The sequence below is a fragment of the Mytilus edulis genome, chromosome 9 (genome assembly GCF_963676685.1).
Source record: "Mytilus edulis chromosome 9, xbMytEdul2.2, whole genome shotgun sequence".
NCBI lineage: Eukaryota > Metazoa > Mollusca > Bivalvia > Mytilida > Mytilidae > Mytilus > Mytilus edulis.
In genome coordinates, this window is record NC_092352.1 from 18,207,292 (window position 1) to 18,213,758 (window position 6,467).

Sequence of the window (6,467 nt, forward strand, 5' to 3'; positions counted from 1 at the left end):
CAAACATAGGCAATCTTCTGATTGATTCTGATGACATACCCATCAGTACAAACATAGGCAATCCTCTGATTGATTCTGATGACATACCCATCAGTTCAAACATAGGCAATCTTCTGATTGATTCTGATGACATACCCATCAGTTCAAACATAGGCAATCTTCTGATTGATTCTGATGACATACGCATCAGTACAAACATAGGCAATCTTCTGATTGATTCTGATGACATACCCATCAGTACAAACATAGGCAATCTTCTGATTGATTCTGATGACATACCCATCAGTACAAACATAGGCAATCCTCTGATTGATTCTGATGACATACCCATCAGTACAAATATAGGCAATCTTCTGATTGATTCTGATGACATACCCATCAGTACAAACATAGGCAATCCTCTGATTGATTCTGATGACATACCCATCAGTACAAACATAGGCAATCCTCTGATTGATTCTGATGACATACCCATCAGTACAAACATAGGCAATCCTCTGATTGATTCTGATGACATACCCATCAGTACAAACATAGGCAATCCTCTGATTGATTCTGATGACATACTCATCAGTACAAACATAGGCAATCTTCTGATTGATTCTGATGACATACCCATCAGTACAAACATAGGCAATCTTCTGATTGATTCTGATGACATACCCATCAGTACAAACATAGACAATCCTCTGATTGATTCTGATGACATACCCATCAGTACAAACATAGGCAATCCTCTGATTGATTCTGATGACATACCCATCAGTACAAACATAGGCAATTGTAGTTCAGAATTTACCATTAACCCTTTCATAATAGAATTAATACAATGCACTCATGGTCACACAGCACTCAGTGTATTGGACCTTCAGTACTGTAGCCATCGGTCTTAACCACTAGACCATTAAACAGTTAGATATGTACACCTTACAGTCCTTCAATACACTGAATATACTAGACCTATTGCTTATAGTATCTGAGATATGAACTTAACCTTGTTCACTGATCCATGAAATGAGGTCGAGGTCAAGTGAAAACTGTCTGACGGGCATGAGGACCTTGTAAGGTATGCACATACAAAATATAGTTATCCTATTACTAACAAGACAGAAATTATCATTACAAAAAAATCTAAATTTTCTTTTCAATTAGTCACTGAACCATGAAAATGAAGTCAAGGACCATGGACATGTGACAGATGGAAACTTCGTAACATGAGGCATCTATATATAAAGTATCAAGCATTCACGTCTTCCACCTTCCAAAATATAAAGCTTTTAAAAAGTGAGATAACTCCACCGGTTCACTATCCCTATGTCGAGCTAAAAACAGAGTTTTTATATCCAGGCAATTGATTTATCCAAAATGATCAACAATGATGCAATTGTATATTGAAGGCTTTCCATGTCAGCTTTTGGGGTTGTTTTTATATCAGAATCATGTGCTTCTATATGTATCTGTAGATTTCTAATGTTCTTCGGTTAATTATACATTAATTTTACAACTTCAATACACTAAAGATCAATCTTCTGAAATTTTTTTGGGTAGTCTGTTCCCGCCGAGAAGCCCAAAATTTTCTGCGAGTACTTCGGCTTCCTCCACCATAATAACAGACTTCCCGGTGTCCTACACGCTCCCTTGGGCGGTGTTTGGTGGGTTCTGGTAGTGAGATAATATTGTAACGGACACATCTCCATTAATCCTTAGGGAGTGGACATGGATCCACTGTACCCTTGCAGTCAATCAAGTGGTGCGTCTTAACTGGTGGAATCTCGAAGTACATACATACATACATACTGGCAGGTGTCATCTGACCTTGACCTCATTTTCATTGTTAAGTATTTGTGTTTTGGTCTGTTTTTCTTATACTGTATGCAATAGGTCTATTATATAAATTTTGGTGTATGGAATGATTGTAAGGTGTATATGTCTAGCTGGCAGGTGTTATCTGACTTTGACCTCATTTTCAAGGTTCAGTGGTCAAAGTTAAGTTTTTGAGTTTTGGTCTTTTTTTCTAATACTATATGCAATAGGTCAACTATATTTGGTGCATAGAAATATTTTATGATGTACATGTCAATCTCATAGGTTTCATTTGACCTTAACCTCATTTTCACGGTTCATTGCTCAGTGTTAAGTTTTGTGTATTGGTCTTTTTCTTAAACTATAAGCAATAGGTCAAAAGAAGGCAAGACATTTCAGCATGTGCACACTTGTCTTTAATAGATGTATAAAACTTGACTTCTTTGCCATCTTATATCAGAAGATTGTGCATATCCCTCTTTTGTTCCTTGTGGCTCGTGTCCAAGATACAAAGTTATAATAATAAGCATTAGTCTGATCCCTGTGGATTCTTAAAGGTATATGGTCCTAGAAATCTCACATTGTCAATCAAATCATTGGGGCTTTTTAATCTGATATTTGGATAGGCAGTATTTTTCTTTGACTGTGATACATTGTGTATGCACTTCTCTCAAGTCCTTAACATTTGTATAGCTATGGCGTGAAGTTTATCAAGGGGAAAATATTTTAAAATCGGGTTTAAATTACAGGTATCACATAAACATAACATTATCAAGAACCATGAAAATAAGGTCAGTAAGATAAATTATGCCAGGTGGAAATGTACCCCTTACTTTCATTCCATACACCAAATATTGTTGACCAATTGCTTATTGTATCAGAGGAAAGGACTTAACCACAAATACTTAAATATTAATCAGAGATCCATGTAATAAGGTCTGACCGTCGATGTACCAGTAGATCTTGCAAGATTCAGTATACCAAACATAATTATTCTGTTGCTTGTATATGTTTAACTGAATCCTGAAAATGAGTTCAAGGACAATGGACATATGCCAGACAGAAACTTCTGAACATACAAAATCTGTATACAAGTATTCAGGTCTACTTACTTTTAAAATATATAGCTTTAGTTTATAGATATAGTGTATGCCTCGGCTGCCTGACCAATTGACATCCTTATGTCTCTCCATCTTTGACGTTCTGCACAGTTGAAACAAAATTGGTACCAAAATATTTTTTGAATATACAGCAGAACAGAACAGACCAATAACCAACAATTCACACTTCTGAAAACATAAATGTGCAAAGAACAAACAATAATTCAATGTAGCTCAGTCACATGAAGCCTAAATTTTCCACAAAAAAATTGACAAAATTTCATACCGGGTCTAATATTTAGTGAAAAGGGTGTTGAGGAGCAATGAATCTGAAAATGCATTACACAGTATAAAATGCTCATATAAATCCTGGTACTAAATTTCACGAAGCTCTGATTTGTAGTTCCTGAGGAAAAGGACAAAAATTTCATTAGATGTACAGACATACAGGTGAAACAGCATACCCCTCTCCTTAGAAGCATGGAACATATACTTTCAGTTTCCTTGGGTTCTGGGAGTAATAATAAAACAGAAATATCATGTGTCAATTTTACTCAGATACATAACAAGGTTTATATACAACAGAGCAGCACATACATAACAAAAAATTATCACAATTGTCAGTCTGACAGTACAACAGACTTATATAGCTTAATAAAATACTTGGTCAATCACAATAATTGATGAAATATACGCTATAGAAAGCATGCTGAGCATAAAACTACTTTATCCATACAGATAGAGAATGCTTGTGTAAATACTATCAATTGTGTAACTTATAACCAAATAAACCATGCAAAAGAAAGAATATTCCATCGGCATTGAAAATGTGCCAGATCAGTTGTAATATTATGATGTCTTTGCCTCATAAGACTTTTCTTAAGAATTTCAATATAAATTTGGAATTTGAAATTTTCCAAAAGATTTGTTTAAAATACACTCAAAAACTAAACTCTGTAAGGTTCAGGTAGAGTTTATACAAATCAGGGGCCATGACTAAATTTTATGACAAAATAAAGAAATCCTGATGGACCATTATATTAAGAGGTGGAACCAATTAAGAATTAAGTTCCATATCTTTGAAAAGCTGTAAGTACACTTTTAAAAAACAGATTTAAACCTAAATGGGTTAATCTTCGGATCACAGATATCCATATCTCCAAACTAACAAAAATTTCTGGACTTCCTCCAACGTTCAAATACGAAAAAGTGGAAAAGAAAGAAACGATATATATGTTACAGTAAATAGTTGAAATTAGGAATTACATGTAATTACTAAAATTTAGGAATTACATGTAATTCCCGATGCACTTAGTAAATACAAGTAATTCCTAAAACTGCCCAGTTATTACAAGTAATTACTAATTTTTAAATGATTTTTTACACCTATTTACTAACTGTTAAAACACTGTTGTAATATGGTCAGCTGATCAAAAATTGTGGTAATACCTACTAGAAGATCAGTGAATACTCTTCGAAAGTGATCAACCTAAAGTGTTGTTTTTGATATTGGTGCATAAGCTACGAAATATATAGCAAATTAAACATGATTTTTGTGTTGTAAAGTCATTAATTATAATGATATTAGAATTCACTTTTAGCAGGCAATCTCACTGGTTCTATTCTGTTAAATATGCTGAGAAACATGGTTCATTGGTTGATGACTTGTGCACTTGCAAGTTAATAATTGGACCTCTTTGAATGTAAATTAATGTTAACTTGGGAAAAAACTAAGATCAGCTATAAGTAATATACGATAAAAGTATTATTTTACAAACTTTACTTCAAGATATTATCTTATGATCATAAACAAGCTTCTGTCCAAGTTTGGTGGAAACCCAGTCATAGTGAAAAGTTAATGTTAAATGGCATGAAAACTACAAACAAGTTCAATATAACATGTATAATAAAATGCGGAAAAAAAGGATTTCATTTTACATGATTAATTTACCTCTTAATATTTGTCTTATGATCATAAACAAGCTTCTTTTCAAGTTAGGTAGAAATCCAGGATAATTTAAGAACGTTATCAAAATTTAGCCGCTGATGACGGAACATAGGTTGGTTCGCTGTGTCTCGCGTTTTTGCGATAAGAGTCGCATGCATGCTCGACAAAATGAAAATAATGTCAACAAAAGGGGTGAAATTTTAAGGTGACTTATTCAATCCACAAAAAGATTAGATTCATCACAAATGTCCGACAGAAGAAGTCATTGTTGTCGCTTTGACACTTTCCTCAATTTTATAGTTAATAGATATAGGAAGATGTGGTATGAATGCAAATGAGAAAACTCTCAATTCAAGTAACATATTTTTTTTTAAAGTAAACCATTGTATGTCAAGGTATGGCCTTCAATACTTAGCCTTGACTCACACCGAACAGCAAGCTATAAAAGCCTCCCAAAAATACTAGTGTAAAACCATTCAATTGGGAAAAAGAACAGTGCCCCTATATAAAAACGAGAAACTAGGAAAACTAATGAACTATTTAGAAAAAGGAATTTGACTTTTGTCATTTGGCAACTTGAAAAGCAAAATTAATATAAACAATAGGCTCTCAAGATCCTGAATCGCTCACCTGGTTTTTTTTAACTCAATTTATTCATCAATCATGATTAATATTTTTGAGTTATAATGTATATCAGTGTTTGCTTTAAATTGCTTTTTTTTTGTCATATATGCTACAAAATGAATATATAAGTTATGTAGAAAATCATCAGATATAAACAAAATTTGAACTTGATCTGCAATTTGTCAACTTAATACCAATACTGAAATCAATATTTACAAGCATAAGGGGTAAGTGTGGAGTTAATTTTCAAAGTTCAAGGACCAAAACTCTGCACAAAATCATCAGCCTGAAACAAAACTCCAACTTCATCTATAACTTGTCTGGATAAAACTTTTTACCAATTTTCAAATCAATATCACTTCAAGCTTCCCACAAATGTCTTTCTAAATTTTGGATTGATATCTATGTCTTGCATGCTGATTTTTATGGAGTTTCAAAACGTATTAAACCACCATTTTCCAGTTTCGATTCACAAACTCTAAAGAGTATGCACTTTTGATGTGCCTTATATTCCTTAATCCTTAAGTATGAGCCCTAAAAATCCCTATCCCTTTAATTTCTGGTTTGGTATCTTGAATTATGTCTTTAATTTTAAAACAAACAAATCAAGTCAGTAAATAGCTGTAAAAATGACAAAAATAATCAGTAAATACCAGTAATCACTGAATCAACTAGTAAATACATGTAATTACTAAATTGGCTAGTGATTACAGGTATTTACTGAAATGCTTAGTAATTACGTGTAATTCCTAATTTCACCTATTTACTGTAACATATATATGAATGACTACATAAACTCCATTTTTTCTGGGAAGCGTATAAAACAAGGCATACTTACATTATATCAATAACCTAAGAGAGGATTTCAACCTTGACTTTTGTGATTCAAAAATACATTTTCTGAATTCAGAATTAAATAAAGTAATGTCAAAATCTACTCTTTTTTGGCATTCAAAGTAAATTGAATTTGGGTGTGTTTTTTTTAATGATAA